The sequence below is a fragment of the Micromys minutus genome, assembly GCF_963924665.1.
Source record: "Micromys minutus genome assembly, chromosome: 5".
Taxonomy (NCBI): Eukaryota; Metazoa; Chordata; class Mammalia; order Rodentia; family Muridae; genus Micromys; species Micromys minutus.
In genome coordinates this window covers 60,819,149-60,837,197 of record NC_137974.1, presented here as the reverse complement: position 1 = coordinate 60,837,197, position 18,049 = coordinate 60,819,149, and the positions used below count along the sequence as shown (strand labels likewise).

Below are 18,049 nucleotides of genomic sequence, written 5' to 3'. Positions count from 1 at the left end.
CCTTAGGGTGTCACAGTCCCAGTTCCCACTTGTTTTAGAACTCTAATCATATGCCAGCTCAAGGATCATTCACACACATGAATGAACACTGCTTCTCTGGATCGCATAGTTCGAGGTACTCAGTTGCAAAGTAGGCAAACACTAACAGGGTAGGAATACTACAGGAAACAGAGAGCCTAAGAATAGATCTTTGCAAGGCGGTCTAGCTCCTCAGACAGAAGGAAGAAGGGGCGTGCACACAGTCGGGGAAGGTCCCTGCAATGATGACCTTGAACAGGCCCATGAAGGACGAGGAAAGGCAATGCATCAGGGACGGGAGCCATTTTCAGGCATTCGTGTATAAAACCATCATTTCGTACACCATAAATAACTTTAATTCTTGTCAATTGTGTCTCAATAAAACTGTGTGGAATGGGTAAGGTGTAGGAAAAAGCAAGGATGGATGTGGGGTCAGAAGTTGTAATGATTAAGGGGATTGGCCAGAGATCAGTGTGTGCATGTGTGTTACTGTCTGTGTGTGTGTGTGTCTGTATGTGTGTGTGTGTGTGTGTGTGTGTGTGTGTGCTCTATAGATTGACCCAAAAGCTTTGCTCCCTGCCAATTTTTTTCCTAAGGGCACCGGAAAACTCAGGTCTCTTCACTTAAAGCTAGGAACCAAGCATCATTAATATCTTTTCTGCAAGAGAAGGGATTGAATAAGGCAATCCTCTATCCCTCCACAACTTCTAAATTTCCATGTAGAACCACCATGTCGCTCAATAAAATGCTGATTTCCAAGCCTCACTTCTGGTTTTAGATTCTAGAGTCTGCTTAGGACTTTGTAACTAGACCCCACTCCAACACACACACACACACACACACACACACACACACACACACACACACACACACACACACATGTTAGAACTACCATTGTGTGACTCAAGCTCAGTGTTTTCTGTGTGAAGGCCAGGAATTTGTCAAAATTACTTGGACCACTCTTAGGTCACACTAAAATTAGAAATGTCTTCTGAGGAAAATCGCAAATTCTCTTCTTTGCAATAAATGCTTTTTTTATTTTTAAACATTTGTGTAATTTTATAAAACCCCAATCCAAATATCTCTGATGTTCTGATCCATTTTGGTCTGTAAGGGGTCAAAATATGGTCACTTATAGGGTTCTTTGGAATTTTAAGAATTGGTCCTTTGAAACCTCTGTTTGCAAAGCAGGAAGCCAGTTGCGGCCCAGAATAAACACTTCAATCAAGCAATCTGTTCCTTTGGAGGGCTTTCGTGCTGCCGAGTTTAAGCAACCTTCCATAATCCAGAAGAGTTTGAAACTGAGTCTTTATGAAAGGCATAGTGAATGTGAAGACAGGCCTGTGAGTCTGAGTATGGTCTGCTTGCAAAGAGAAAAGACATCCTTCCTGCTGTTATTTCCTCCTGAGGAGATAAGGCAGGAAGAGGAGAGGAAACCAAGCTTACTGACAAGAAAGGGTTGGAAGGATGGATGGGAAGGAATTTGTGTGTTCCTTACCCCCATCCCCAACCCCTGCTCCTTTGTTTACAGGGTTGGGAGTAAGGGTGGAGCTAAAATCCTCAGATATCTCTGAGCTGCAGGCCAGGAGCATGAATGCTATAGAAGATTCACTAAAATCTTCGATATTTAAAGTTTAAAAGAAAATGTAGGCCTTGTCAAGACAGCTCGGTAGGAAAAGATACTGGCTACCAAACCTGTCTTAGCACGGTGGATTGAGATAATCAAATCCCCCAAAGTTACTCTCTGACCAAAATGCTCAAGGGGTGTCATTTTCAAAGCCACCATAGGGATGTCCTTTGGCAAAGGAAAAATTTATGTGGTGAATGTTGGAAATGGTTTTGTGACCTTTCTGGGGTTAAGAATGTCCATCTCTCCCAAACACACAAGTTAAACTTAAAATCAAGTTTCCTCAAAACCGCTCTTGATAGGAAGCATTTCTGGTTCTCAAGATGCTTAATATTAGCTTGGAAGGAGGGCAGGCAGCCCTGGAGGGCCCTTTGCTGAGAGGCCCCAAGACACACTGAGAGAGTGGCAGAGGCTCTGAGAAGTGAAACTATGTAATGTAGTTAAAAAAGTTCAGTGGCACCAGCCATGGGAGCTTCATGCCTGGAATCTCGGCCCTTGGGAAGTAGAAATTCAAGGTCTTCCTTGGCTACATCGCAAGTTTAATGTCAACTCCAGCTACAGAAGACCAGGGCTTAGAGACAACACACTAGAACACACACACACACACACACACACACACACACACACACACACACACACACAAAGAGGCCTGAATTAGTGAGGCTGGCTATATAGGAGTAAGAAGTAAGAATTTCACCACAGGGAAGGAAGAGGGACCCATGCCTCCATCACTAATACTCCAACGCACACATATTCTCGACCCTGTATTGTCTTCACCTCATGTCTTGCTCAACAAGTTACAGAAATGACCTGTTTACTTGTCTGCATTGCCTTTTCGTGAGGGTCTTATAAGGGGGACCCCACTGTGACAAGTTAACAGAAGAAATAAAGAAGCTAAGTCGATGGGTGACTTGAAGCATGAAGAAACTGCCCACCCAGGTTGCTTATCCTTGGGCAGAATGTGGCGCGAAGGCTGAGGAGAGGTATCATTAGAATTTGACAAGTTCCATGGCTGTGGGTAAAGGGCTCCCTCTGGACCAGAAGCTGAGGAGACTTGTTTCCTGCACCGCAGCTTGGCCAAAGAGAAGAGGAGTAAATTCTGCAGTATTCCATTTTGTGGTGTTCCTTATGCATCCCAGAGTCAGCAGGGAAGAGGAGAGCCTGTTCCTGAGAGTTGCTTCATCCTTGTTATGAGCTATGCCTTATTGAAGACAAAATGATACAGAATAGGGCACTGAGCATGACCCCAAAAGACAGAGATGGACAGAAGGGGAAGCTGAGGGTGACCTGTACTCTTCAGTTGTTATAGTTACTGATTCTTAGGTTTCGGTCCATTGATCTATGTGGTCCACTAGACCTCTCCTGGGGTTTTAGGCAAATGTGGAAGGAAGGAAGGAGAGATGGATTGGCACCTAGATGACCCAGTGCCTGTAACTGAGTCTCTCAGACCTTTGCTTTTCCTTTCGTTCACATTGTACTTTGTTAACTCCAAACAATGCCACACCCCTTGCCCCTGTACAGAAAGCAGCTGTGTACCTGAAGCTATATCAAGAGCTGGTGGTCTCATATCTGCAGGTGCTAGACACACAAGAAAATGTAGCCTCAGCTGCCCCGACCTGCTTGGACAGCAGGCAGATCAAGGTTCCACCCTTACCCCATGGTTGCTGAATCTGTGTTTTATCATCTATAAAATGAACATGTATATGATCCTTTTTCAACAGACAAGGGGGTATTGAGATTTGACTCTGTGGTGGGCATAATGGTACAAGGGTAATAGCTGCCACCAAGATGTTTTTCTTTCTCTTTTAGAAGTATAATATTTTTAGTATTTATTGAGAACTTTATATATGTATGCATTGCAGTTTGGACATATTCAAGCCCATTCCTTTCCCCTAACTTCTCCCACAACTACTCCCACCCTACCCATCCCAACTTCGAATCTGCTTTCTGTTGTTTTTGAGTTCAATTTGTGCTGCCTTTATACTCATGTGGAGAGTCATGAGCTGAAGCATAGCATAGTCCAGCTACCAGGGACCACACCCTTAAAGAAAACTGTCTCTCCCTTTCCCAGAAGCCATTCACCAGCTAGAGATGGAGGGCCGGGGGCTCTTCTTTTCTCCCTTCTAGAGGGTTTCCTGGCTTCATCTTCCACAGGCCTTGGACAGGCATCTGCAGCTACTGGTGAGAAAATAAGTACTCAGAATTTGTAATTGTTGCCCGAGGCTCTGCCTCCGCACTGGGGCAGTCTGTTCCACAATCATGATTAGAGAGAAGGTCAGGAGGTAGGAAGACAGCCTGTCCCAGTGGGCTGCTTCATCCCTGTCCCTCAGCAAGACTTCCCGTTTCCTTCCTCCAGGGTCAGGGAGTCAAAGCTTGTTTGCCTTTAAGCACTGCATACCATACTTTTTTTTTTTTTTAAAGTGGCCCAGAGAGCTTAGAACTGAGAATTTTGATGCTTTCCTTCCTCTTCAGGAGATGTTTGCAGACAGAGCCAGTCAGGGGCAAACAGGGAGACTTAGGGAAAGGAAGAGGCAATATTATCTTCTTCTGGAGAAGAGAAAAGACCTCAGTGAGTCTTAGGATTTATGTGGCCTTCTTGCTCTGTGAGGTTTCGCCCCATTTCTACTTGACTTGAACAAGTCTATCCTCTACCTACCTTTGAATATGTGTCGAGAAGGCTCACAGGGAGAACACTAATGCAGACAGAATCAGTAACCTTTAACGTCATTCCCAGTGCCTGTGTGCAGAGTTTATTGCATCATGGGGAGTGCATGAGTCAGGAGGGGGTCCTGTGTGCAATTTGGGTGAAATGCCTACAGAACATTTAAAACAAATGAAAGATAAACCAAAGTCTGAAAAAGGTCATCAACACGGGGTGTCAATTCTAAACAGTGCTAAAAACAAACTTACATCAGTGAGTTTTGAAATATTATCCACATTCCTTGTATGTCTTTTTGGTTAAACGTACATTCTAGCCAGTGGTGGCAGTGCATATCATTAATCCTAATTCTCAAGAGGAAGAGGCAGAAGAAGCAGGAGAGTTTCTGCGAGTTTGAGGCTAATATGTTCTACACAGCAAGATGCAGGCCATCCAGGGCTCTATGGTAAGGCCTTGTCTTAAGGAAAGAAACAGGCATATTCAACACTGGAGTTAAGTCAGGTAATACTCATTTAAATGATGACCCCTGACACAGAAAGACTAGCTACTCTGTTGCTTTTAATCCTGCATGCCTGGGGATTACAGGGATGGCTCAGTAGTTATGGTCTCTTGCTAACAGCACTTCCAAGCTGAGAACCCGGACCTGTACCAGGTAGCACACAATAGCCTTTAACTCCAAGTTCAGGAGATCTGGCACCCCTTTTCTGACTTCTGTCATTACATATACTATATGGTGCACACACAGAAAGACACACGCTCATAAATAAATGCAAATACTAAAGAGTCAACAAAAAAGAGCAGGCTATGTTCAGAACTGTTGGGGCTTGACTCATGTGTCTCTAACTCCTGCAGGTTGACAGAGGTCCTCATTTGAAATATAGATTTTCAAAGTAAGTCATGGCTAGGGACATGTCTTAGCTGGTAGAGTATTTTACTAACATGAACAGAGCACTCATTTCCTTCCCAGCACCAAATAAACCTTGCACAGCGTTCCCCATCCCAGCATGTAGGAAGCAGAGGAAGCAGAAGTTCAAGGTCATCTCTGGCTACGTAGTATGTTCAAGGCCCACGTAGGCTACATGGGACTCTTTCAGAAAACAGTGGCTAACCATATTAGCGGTGGGAAAGACAAAAAACCTGGGTAAGGATAACTTTGTGACCAAGAGATTTTTGTTTGTGCTTAGATATTGATAAGTACAAAGTTCATACTTAGAATTTTCACTTGCTTAATAATATTTTAAAGAGAAATGTTTTTCTTTTTAGTTAATAATTTTCAATTTAGATTACTATTCAAGAAAGTTATATTTTCAATTAAAACTAGGAGGGTATCCCAGAGATTGTGACTGTGCTAAAACATTTTCCTAATATCTGTGTGACCCTGGGTTCAATCCCTAGCATTCCAGGAGTGGAGTAACGGGAGGGAAAGGCCAACTCAATGAAAAGAGAAGAATTTAAGAAGCGATCTGTTCTAGCTGTTAAACATGCCAAAATCTTTCATGGCCCATAATTATGTGTGTATCTGCTACCTCCTTCTCTCCAATTGCAATGGTGAAGTTTGAGTGTCTATGAGTATGAGGCTCAGAATTTCACACACACACACACATACACACACACACACACACACACACATGTCCATAGCTGCACTTGCACTGTCATGTGTGCATTAGTGTGGAAATACTAGAAATATGAATGGCTTTCCCATCTCAATATTTCAGGTCAGATGAGGCAAACTGGAGGGGCGTGGGCCTGGAATAGTCCCGTAATTGTTGATCTGTAGCTGTGTTTGTGTACTAACTTTCAATTTCAAAAATAGCTTCATGGTCCCAAGAGGCGAACACTGATAAGTCAAAGGCAGTGTAATTTTAAAAAGTCTTGAACTTGGAAACCCAGCCTCTTCCTTGTGCTGGGATAGGTTATCAGAGCTGTGGCAGGATGGGCAATCTCCACAGGGCAAGACATCAACTTTCACAATGCTAGGCCATTTCAAAGAGCAACAACATCCACCACAAACACCCTTCTCTCTGACTTAACACCCTGCCTCAAAAACCCAGAGCTAGGCTAGAACCCAGGAAAGTTCACCTTTGTATCCACCAGCTTGGTTAAGAGGACAGTGGCAAGGTCAGTTCTTGCCTCAGAACTCCCCTTAATGGTGAATATAGCATACACCATACCAGTCTGTTGTACCCATGTAAGCCATGGCATGTAATGGCCATGTAAGCATGACTTCTGTCTGGGGAGGCAAATGATTCAGTTGATGTATAGGCAAGACACTAGAGAGTAATGTTTTTCCCCAGAATAAAACAAGTTTTTCTGAATGTATGTGAGTTTCTAACATGTGTACAGTCTGGAAGTAATGTGCAATTACATTCTTATTTAAATAATTCACAAAAGGTAACAAAAAAAGGTGTCCTTTCTCTACCAAGACCATCTTTACTAGTTTCCCCAAGGCATACCTACAGACTCCCATTTTTTCAGACGTCCTCATCTCTAGGCTTTTAAAAATCACGAGGAGTCAAACTTTGGAAAATTTGTTTCTTAATTGTGCTTTATTTTCTGTTTTCACCACCACCGCCTCTATCCTTAACCTTGGGCTTCTTCTCAACCAGACTATTTTTGGCTGCTTCTCATGACTAAATTTCACAGCCATTGTTGTTCACCAATATGAGGGGTTACTGGCCAATCCTTTTTATATTTTTGTCTCAAGCAAACATCTTTACTATGCCTGACATGTGATATGTTTTATAGCAGCCTTTTAGATAGAGTATATAGTTGCCCAACGAAATAGAACATAAAGGCAGAGGCCTTGAGTCAAGACTTGGGTAGGTGTGGGGGTGTGTGTGGGAATTGTTACTACTGAGAAACATTTTTTGTGGTTGACCAGAAGGCTGTGCTCACTTGTTATTACACCCTTGCTTTTTATGTTTTGCTAAATTTGCATTTTGAGCTTTCCTCTGAAAAACAATTTTACTACACTCAAAATGGTAGTGTACTTCTTTGTAGAAGAGTTGGCCATATGTCTAGTAATAGGGATTTCTTTGAGGTTTTGTTGTCATAGCAAAAGCTCATGTGGATATACTGTGATAGTTAATCTCAGTAATCTATTTGATAAAATCTACAATCACCGGAGAGATAGTTCTCTCATCATGCTTATGAGCAGTTACCTTTATTAGATTAAGGAGAGAAAATTGCCTACTGTGGGTGATACCATTCCCTTACTAGGATTCTGGATTGTTTATGAAAGCAAGCTGAGCATAAGCTACTGTTGTTCTCGGTTTTCTAATTGAAGAAGACAGTTTGACAAACTGCCTCAAACTGCTGCTTTGACTTCACTGCCATGATGGACTGTTCTTTACCCTAATACGCTATGCAAGAGCTCTACCAATTGAGCTAGCTCCCTAGTCCATACTTTTTTTTTTTTTTTTTTTTTTTTTTTTTTTTTTTTTTGGCTTTTGAAAATAAAGCCAGAGAAGAGATAGGGCAAAAATCTACTTAGTGAACTCTGGTTAGGTTTGCAGTTGCAGTAGCAGAGGAGTCTTGCATTGAGTCAGGGGAGAGGAACAATCTTGTGTCAAGGGAAGGGTATTAAGAGCCATTCTAGAGCATACTGGTGGGACTGCCCTTAGTGTCTAGAGAGAACGAAAGAATGGGATCCAGAGCCATGGAAGAGGAAGAAGGTCATCAGGAGAAGCAGGAGATGCTTTTGTCCTAAGCCACAGGAAGAGCAAAAACTAGAGATGTGTGAAACAACAGAGGGCTTTTCTCATTTAATCGATTTTTCCTAAGTAGGCTATTAAGAAGAAGAAGGTTTGTAGTGGCTAGTTGAACACTTAGTATCAACTATAGAATGGCCAGCAGATGTGACTTTAGAGATCTCATGGAGTGGTATCGGGATTCAGATGAATTCATGTCCAAGTGGCATACCAGTCATCAGGCACCTTTAGAAATCCATCTTGAAATCCCACCTCCTGACCTACTTGCTTGTCTCTAACCTCTATTCCCTACTGCTTTTGAATATAGGATCTTCAACTCCAGGCTAATTCACACTAATATGCAACCCACTGGGATTTGAAATGGAGAGTATGTCAGCCTGTCAGCACTGTGGAGCCAGGTGTCCTCTTATTGAAATCCACTTGTTTGCCAAACTGTAGTTTCAGAAATAGAGAGGTGAGGCAACAGACACAGGTTTCTTTCCTTGCTTCCAATCCTGCCACTGAGAGGCTGGGGAAAGGTTCAGTGGGTGAACTGATTTTTGATATGCAGCACCCATATAAATGCCAGGAGCTCTGACAGGCATCTTTAACCCCTGTCCCGGGCTGGGGGTGCAGGCTGGGTGGGAACAGGTGAATCCCCATGGCTCACTGGCCAGGCAGTTCAGTTGAATCTATGAACTCCAGGTTGAGGGAGAGATGCAATCTCAAAATATAAAGTGAGAAGGAATCACAGAAGGTACCTGTTGCCCTATGGCTTCCACAAGCGCGTGCACGCAGACACACACACACACACACACACACACACACACACACACACACACACCAGAAGTGGCCATTTCTGTTCTAGTGTCATGTGGCATCACGTTGCTCAGATCACTACTATGGCAGTCACCACAGTTTAGGTCAGTGGTATTACAACATGCTAACACCACTCAATGTTCTTCCACGGAAGGATACAGGGAGATTAACTTATTTATCAACTTACTTAAGATGCTAGTTATTTACTTATTTGGTTCTAATTATATCAGGAATCTAGGCATTTAGCTCATGCCTGCTATCCTAGCAGACTGAGAACAGCATGAGACATGACTCCTTCTGAATGATGAATGAATAAATAACTACATAAAGTCAGGAAAGACCATAATGATAAGACCACAGGGATAATCTAAGCTGTATTCAGAAACAACCCCTCCATCTTGGATATCACATATGTGTGACCTTTCTGCCTGAATCACTTTGGAAATGTTGAAACTCAAAATCAAGAAATAAAGTAATTTTTGAGAGAGACCTGTGGCAACATACACCAGAGGTGCCTGGGAAGAGTGGGGGAATTTTTATCAGTTGGATGGAGAGTGGAATATTATGCTGTCTTGAAGAGTGAAGAGCTGATCAGAGGGGCAGTGCTTGGGAAAGAAGAGTGGAGAAGCTCACTGGTTTTAGTGTTGGAACCATACACTGGAGAGTTTCTGGAAGCCCCTAGCAAAATGGTGTCACTCCAAGCAGGTTTTATAAATTTATCTCTCATTATTCCCTGACCACTCACTGTTCATGCACATTTCCTGCATGTTCCAAGAAATAACCATTTTTTTTTGTTTTACTTACTTTCATTTTTCTTTGCACCAACTGAAGGCCTCACAGACACAGCCTATGTGGAAAGTGGGGGTCCTTTGGGCGGAGGAACCCAGGAGAATATCCATACCGTTAAGCTTACACAGGTGTAAGAGGATGTTTCCTAATGGTTGGGTTCTGCTTGGTTCTAGAGCTTGCTCTTATGTGGGACAGTTTTCTACTTCACAAGCTCCTGCTATGGTCCCCTTTTCTCCAGCACCTTCCTCATTAGAACCTGTGATAATCTATTGACTGCATCATAGCCACAATCTAAAATAAGATTCTATCTAGGGAGGACAAAGCAATGACAGGACAGTCTATGTTCCTGATCTAAGCTTGGATAGATGGGGTTCTTTCTAAAATAAAGCTGGCTGGCTGATGTCTTAATGAAGAAGGTTTAGTTATAGACATTGTCTGAGAAAGAAATTTCTGTCTATATCTTCCATAGTGCTGATGCTGTTTGAACTTTAGAGAAGCCGGGGCCTGAACAGTGTATGAGGTTGGGAGTGGTTGAAGGAGGCAAGAATGAAATTATGTTGTTAAGGGAACTGTGGCTTAAACATGTGTGTAAAGTGTCATCATCTATATTAATAAACAGATAAGGGATACATGTTGGCAGGTACTTGATTTCTCTCTCTAGGACAGAGGTGTTATTTGACTTTTTCTTTGTGATCCACTATTCTACTTCAACTGTTTCTTTACAGGGAAATTAAGGATGAGTGACTATGTCTGACAGGAATGAGGAGTGTTTGGTTATAAAATTAACAGAATTGCATGGAAAGACCAAAAGAGCTAATTTTATTCTGGCTCTTGGTTTAACTTCCTTATAACAGAGGTAGTTAAAACCAACAGTCACCTGGTGTAAAGTTTAGTTTTCATTGTAAATTTGACAGGATCCACAGTCACCTGAAAAAAGAATCTTTTAAAAAATTAATCATTTTATTCATTTACATTTCAAATTATATCCCCTTCCCAGTTTCTCTTCTACAATCTCCCCATCCCATTCCTCTTTCGCTTTGCCTCTATGAGGGTGCTTCCCCACCCACTCCCACCTTACCATCCACCTACACTGGAGCATCAAGCGTCCACAGGACCAAGGGCCTCCCCTCCCCTTGATGCCCGATAAGGCCATCCTCTGCTACGAGTGCAGCTAAGAGCCATGGGTCCCTTCATGTATATCCTTTGGTTGGTGGTTTAGTTCCTGGGAACTCTGAGTGGCCTGAAAAAAAAGAGTCTTAATGAGAAATAATTTGGACCAAGATGGCCAGTGGGTATATTTGTGGGGGTTGTTTTTAATGTTGATCAAAGTAGGAAGACCATCTTCCAGCTGGTGGTATCATTCCCTAGGTTGTACCTTTAATCTTATTAGGTGAAAAAAAGTAGTAAGCAAGCAGATATCAAGGGTGTATTCATGCATCATTATTGTTGATGGTGGGTGTGGCTTGGGTAGCTGCTTGAGTTCCTTCATGGACTTTTTCTAAAAGGGCAGGCTGTGACCTGAAATTGTAAGTCAAATAAACTTTCTCCCAAGTCTTTTGACACTGTTTTATCACAGTAGCAAAAGGGAGCCTAGGATACCTGGTCTCCTGTTATCCCTTTTTGGTTTTTATTTGTTTTCTCCTTCTGTTTATAAATCTTTGGCTGCTATTTGTCTGGTAGCTTGGACAATGTGGCTGCTTGGTAGTCAAGTTAATCATGTTAGGAAATTACACCTACCATCATGGACTGGTTTTATTTTTGGTTTTGTTTCTTATTGTTTTGTTGAAGGTGGACTAGAAGGAATCATCAGAAATGATGAGGCCCTGAAATGAACTGAGAATATTGGAAAGGGCATAGGAGAAGCACTTTGAAGGTCTGAACCTAGAGTCTAGTGTTTGCAGATTACACTCACAGTCAGTCACTGAATACATTACCTGCTGACTCACAGCATCTGCCCCAGGATACACAGTGGAAGAACCCAGGTGCTTGACTAATGTGTCCAGGCATTAGCATGTAGACCTCAAAAGCGAAAGTACAGCTTCCTTCTAAATAGGTTCCTTTGCAGGCAAAGATTATGGACTTCTAAAAGGATAGGTTGTGACCTGAAATTGTGAATCAAATAAATTCCTTTCTCCCAAGTCTTTTGACAATGTTTTATCACAGTAGCTCCTTCAATACCCTGCTCTCCTCTGACCCTAGGGGAGGAGGAGGAGACAGGGAAGGACGATTCAGTGGCAAATGTAGTCACCCAATAACTCTAATGTCCTGTGCATCACAGCTGAGGCATATGAGGGACACCATAGGACCAGCCAGCGTTTTTCTTTCCTATAGGAAATGATGCACCTCAGAGAACTGAAGGTTGTATTTGGGAGTCCATGTCAGCTTCTCCCAAGTAGAGGTCAAGAGGGCTCGTGTGAGGGCTGCTGCTGATCGGTGTACTAAAGAACCATACTTCCAAGTTTCCCTCTCCCAGGAAAAGGCAGGGAAGGTAGCGGATCTAATGTCGGTTTCTATTTGGAGTGTGTTTGAGATTCTGGAAGAGGCTGTAGGTTTTACTGGGGACACCACGTAGTAGAAAGAAGTTGTCAGCTGCACTGAGCTGGCTCAGAAGGTGGAGGAGACGGTATCTCTCACTGTAAACTACCACCACTGGAGAGATTTCCAGAGACAGATGCTTAGAAGAATGGGTATGTTACAGTGATGGCCCGCCAACCTTGGGGGCTAGAACTGAACACACACATGTTCAGTGCCTTCAGTGTAGGCTCTGCCTAAATATGCACCCCATGGATGGCAATGAAACCACGTGTGTGCTATAAAACTACTTAGTTATTTGTTTTTGCCTCCCTTGCGTAAGGACAGCTCAGTGGCAGAAACAGCTGACCTTGTACCATGTTGGGTCAGAAAACGTTGCCAAAACATGGTTATAGATGGGAAAAAATGGGGATGGACCCATTAACATGTGAAAGGGGGAATGTTTGTCCCTTAGGTTTGCAGGTATTCTTTGCACTGCTTTGTGTGATTTGTCCAGATGTATTATGCTCAAATAGTCTTGTCAGGGATGGTACTCATCGCCTCTTCTCCTGGGACATTCTTTTCTAACAGGAGAGGGGCAGCCAGAGACACCAGCATGGCTGTGGGTTTGGGCTGGAGGAATGGACATGGCCAAGGCCACTGGGATAGCTCATTCAGAGGGAAGGTGAAAGATTTCATTTTGAATAAGTACAGCCTGTTGAAATCCCAGCCAGAAATGGTCCACAGGCAGTTAGGCGTATGGGTCAGGGGTTCTGGTCCATGACAGAGACAGACATTTGGGATTTAAACTGACATGGGAATCGCCGGGAGACACATGACAGCAGGGAAGCATTCCAAAGGTGAAGCCGTGGGACACGTAGTCAAGAGCAGGAAGGAGCCAGAACTGACATGGCCTAGTTTAATGTCAGCAGCTTCTATTGAGTACTGACTGCATTCCACTTCGGTAGCAGGACCTGGGCACAAAACAAATCATACTAGTCCCTCACTCAAGGGGCTTATGGTCAGTGCACTGAAATGATCATTTTACTGTAGACTGGTAGCAGCAAAGATACCTTTGAGGCTCGTTGAAGGAGTGGGGTGGGGAGAGGAACACTTGACTTAGGACGGAAGAATTAGGATGCACTTTGAAGAAAATAACACCCATAAACTTAAAGAGAGAAAGTAGCATTTTGAGTGAAGAAGGAGGTTGGGGACAGAAGAATAAAATGACTTGTTCCATACTAGGAAATGCACAGGGATTTCCTCTCCAGTTCTTGCCTGGGTAAGCAGGAGGTCTCTCTTCTGTAAGGTTGCACTGGTAGTAAGACACCATTGTTAACAAACATGGGTAACAGAATCAGGATGGATTCTCAAGTCTGGCTGAGTCCATAGTTTGCTGAGGTCTGAGCTCAACTTGCCACCAACCCCAACATTCTAGAGCTAAAGAGAAAGGGGCATCTGCTGGTCCGAGGCACGTGGAGCCAAAACAAGACAAGGTGGTCTGTCAGTTAACTCTGAGCCGCAGTTGAGACCATATGGCAGGTCCATTTCCCACCGGGCTTTGTTTTCCCTGTAAAGTGTTAGATTAGCACAGAGTGTTCCTAGTGCCAGCAACAGAGGCGGGGCTGGCGGGGGTGGGGACTGTGGCTGAGGGGAAGGAAAGGGAAAGCCACTTGATCAGTTCCCATTTCATATCAGAGAGCCAACTGCAACTGAGCCATCAAAGCAGCTGACCATTGTAAAAGATATCATATATCACATGTCATATGTCACATGTCATATCATATCATATCATATCATATCATATCATATCATATCATATCATATTTGTCTAGGCGCTCACTCTGACAGCAGGCTTTTTCTTCAGGTAAAAAACCATCCAGTTGAAGCTATGGAATGCAGCTGATAGCCTGCACGCAGAATGATACATTATAGGGGGTTCATGTGCTTTTTGTCAAAACACAAGCTTCTCTAATTTTGTTTTTGTATACTTGAATTCAACTGACATAGGATTGAAACTGTTTGGAAAATGATTCCATCTGCACTGAATGTGTACAGAACCTTTCCTCTTATCACCTTCTTCCAAACAATACAGAATCACAATTGTTTTGATGTCGCAAACGCTGCATAAATACATCATATTGGCTAACTGAGGAATTTAGGTAGTTTAAAGCATGTAGGAACACACGTGCACATTATATGTGAATGCTATGCTATTTCATATTAAGGATTTGCATCCTTACACATTAGAATCTTCTGGAGCTCCTAGAACTGATTCCTGAAGGATGACTTCCCCCAGCTTTTGTCTTCAGGCCAATCAATACTTACCCTCTGCCCTCAAAGACAGAATAGTCAGAGGGCAAGGTGTACAGAAAGAAAGGGTGGCCGAGTGGAACAGGGAGAGAGCTGGAAAAGCAGAAGTGGTTTCTATGTCTCCAGTCCGGGCCTCTAAACTGTTTCTTCATCAGTTGTGTGTGTGTGTGTGTGTGTGTGTGTGTGTGTGTGTGTGTGTGTGTGTGTGTATGTGCGTGTGTGTGTGTGTGTGTGTGTGTGTGTGTGTGTGTGTGTGTGTGAAAGAGAGAGAAGGCAAGTGTATGGAGGTCAGAGGACGATTTAATAAAGTTGATTTTCTCTATTCACCTTTACAGGGCTTTAGGGATCGAACTCAGTTCTTTAGGCTTGCCTGGCAAGAACTTTTACATGCTGATCCACCTCCCTGGCCCGTTCAGATTAGGACTTTCGGTTTTCCAAATGATCCACAGCAAAGCCTTTACATTCTATACAGTTTTCATCATAGTTCCATGCTAAGTTTTAATGCCTTCAAGTCACATGCATGTGACTGTGTGACTAGGCATTGGTGGGACCATGGCTTGAATCGTTATATACAGGCTCTGGGATCAGTGCCTGGACAGTACATGGTTTTCTCAAACACATGTGTTTATCTGGGATTGCTTACTTTCTCTCTCTCTCTCTCTCTCTCTCTCTCTCTCTCTCTCTCTCTCTCTCACACACACACACACACACACACACACACACACACACACATACACACACACACACTCAATTAATAACAGTATAACACTTCTCATCTTTATTCAGACTCTGGGCAGGTCACAGCTGTCCCTTGAGACCTAGTTTCTGTAAGGTAAGGGCAGGCAGGATCGAGATCAGCTCAGAAACTGTAATTGCGGTTGTGGTTTAAAATTAAACCCTGGCAGGAGCCTACTTGTCCTTACTGGCCAGCCCTCTTCGTGTCTCCTTATCTTCAAATATTGTCGCTGAGATGATGTTGAAGTGTCACAGAATGAATATCATTTGATCTACAAATGTTCAGTTTCCCTGGAAACTAGATGTCCCCTACTGTGATGTATTTGAAGTACAGGTCTCCCTCAAGCTCCAGACAGGTCTCCCATCCTCTGGGATATTTTTAGCTTCTGACTTCTTGGCCCTGTTACAGACAATGGAATGGGCCCGTGGGTAATTTTAATTTTTCTTACACAGTGTAAGTATATGGTCATATGTTGAAGGTTTTAGTCAGGTATCCTGTTTCAGCCACTCAGAAGTGCTAACGAATATCCGATTTGCACGGTTTTCATTTCTAATTTTTTTTTTTAAATCTCCATTGGAGAAAGAAAACCAAGAACAAGGGGCATTACCCAAACAAGTCATTCCACTTGGAGGAGAGGCTTCTCAGTAAGAGGACCTGAAGGACTTCCCATGGGCGTGAAGGAAATCACACACGCCATCCGGGAAGTGAACCAGGAAATCGCTTCTTGTTTTTCAAACAGCAAGGAGGCTCTAGGGGATGGTTCGGTGAGGCTTGAAGGAGTGCAGCTCCAGGAGGCAAAAGTTGAGCCAAGGAGTGGCCAGACCTGTCCATAAAGATGCCTGCCCCACTGCCTCCCGACTCTCTGTGAGGTTCCCCAGGAAGGCTGTGGGGCCGATGACCCGGTAGTAAAGGAGCGGAGAAGTTTCTGGATATCTGTTTAGAGCAGGCGCTTGCCTGGAGACGACAACTGTGGTGGACAGGTAACAGATTTTTCTCTTTCTGTGATCTGTGTCCCTTTGTAGCCAGACCTCTGGCAACCTGAGACATTTGTACGATCCAAGCTTTTCCTGTTAGTCTCTGACTGGTAAGAAGGTGCTAAGAAGGTAACAAGGATCACTTAAGATCAGTGCGCCGCTGAAAGCCCACAGACCGGCTTTGGGGGGTATAGGCGGATGCCTCCCTCCAGTTCGCTGCTGGGAGAGGGTAGGATTTTCTTTTTAGTAGGGATAGCTAGGCAGCCATGTGGTGGTGGCCTGGAGTGAACAAGGATTGCACTAGAACAGCTGAGGGAGCTCCGAGGCAGTGCTTGGGTGGGGCACGGAGACCTCCGTCCCGTGGCTGCGGGGAAAGGAGGTTTTGTATTGCTCAGTTATGTCTGGTCTTAAGAACCAGTCAGACTTGCTTTGAATGTGATAGAACCTCGGGAACAAAAATCTCTAGAGTGTACAGCTTACTTAAAGAATATTTTCTTGTATTTTGGAGACAGTCAGGTTGTTCAACGCCACCACAGCTCTTTGTCCTTTCAAAAGGACCTAAGAGAGTTGGGTGGTGTTTGTTTGTTTGTTTTTTAGTTTTTGAGACAGGGTCTTGTGTCTTGTTTCGTGGTCTGGGATTTGCTATATAGACAGGGCTGGCCTCCGACTTGCTGCTTTGGTGTCTAAAGTACTTGGAGGTCAGAGGTGAGCCTTTTTTTTTTTTTTTTTTCTAATTGCATAGGAATATATGGGCATATTCTTACTCTGAAAGACTGGCTCTTGACAGCTTTAAAATTATATACTTTTCAATACATGTTTCCCCCTGTCCCCACAAGCTGTCCCTTCAAGTACTCTGTGTGATACCAGGTAAAGGTTTGTTTGTTTGTTTGTCTGTCTGTCTGTTTGTTTTGTCCTTCCTGGCTCTTAAAATAAGTCAGGCTGAGGCCCCACATGTTCTCATTGCCAAGTTTTTTGATGACACTTAGTATCTCTTCCCCTGAAGAATAACATGATGCAGGAGGGATGTGCCCAGCTCATGAAGATTTAGAAAGTCTGAAAAAAAAATTTTCTCCTTTTTACTATTTTGTTATTTTTGGTGTTTACTATTTTGCTAATTTTTCTTAAGGATGAAACTTTATGATTAAAAATTAGCAGTTTGGGTATTTTCTTTGAAGGACGGCAGAGTTATTATTCCAGAAATATTATTCCAGAAATAAAACGGGGGCAAGCAAAGAAATTAACTGTCTATATAGATCAGTCTGTCTGTCGTTCGAAAGCGAAATGGTTGACCAAGGGAAGGCAGGGACACTTTGATTTTTACTTAATGACTTATCTTCCAAATATTTTAATTGTCTGTCAAAGGTGTCCTTCCCTCTCTGTTCCCACTCTCTATATTAAAAAAGATAAAAGTCAAATAAAAACATCTTAATGAGCAAGTCTGCATGGGTCATAGAGAATGGGAGGAGCCTTCATAAAGAAAAAGCAAGCAAGGAAAAAGGAGAGGAAAAAATAGTAAGAGTAATAATAACACTCATTTTCTTGATGCATCCAAGGTTTCGGGAGCACAAACCCCATGGGGGAGGGGTCTCGGGGCTGCTGGAGTTGATATTGTGCTTCGGACTGTCTTGTTTAACTTGCTTCCCACAGTTCCTCTTCGGGGCAGTCACTAAGCTACCGAACCCTCTCTGGTCACCACACTTCCCTGCGAGGAGGCTGGGTAGCACCGTGCTGTACCGGAGTGCAGTCACATCGCAGATGCTCAGCAGCTTCTCCGGGTGGTCACAAAGTCAGGCAGGTTGCCACCTCCTGAGTAGTGAGGTCGTTCAGTCTTCTGTAAATCTCAGGTCAGCCTCTCAAATACAACTGCCACGCTCTCAGAAGGCCCCCGTACCCCTTCCTTTGCCAGGCCACAGG

At 43.5% G+C, this 18,049-nt stretch overlaps 1 protein-coding gene across 3 annotated transcripts in view; it reads left to right on the top strand.

Moving 5' to 3' along the window:
- ADGRF5 (adhesion G protein-coupled receptor F5) overlaps positions 1 to 18,049 on the top strand; it is a 93,391-nt gene that overhangs the window by 11,008 nt on the left and 64,334 nt on the right. For 2 of the 3 annotated variants that reach the window (XM_080917302.1, XM_080917300.1), the window contains exon 1: positions 15,930 to 16,141. The exons of the other annotated variant lie outside the window; for it this stretch is intronic. The gene's annotated coding sequence lies outside the window, so the exon portion shown is untranslated. Of the gene's footprint in view, positions 1 to 15,929; positions 16,142 to 18,049 lie in introns of those variants that run through there. 3 annotated transcript variants of the gene reach the window in all.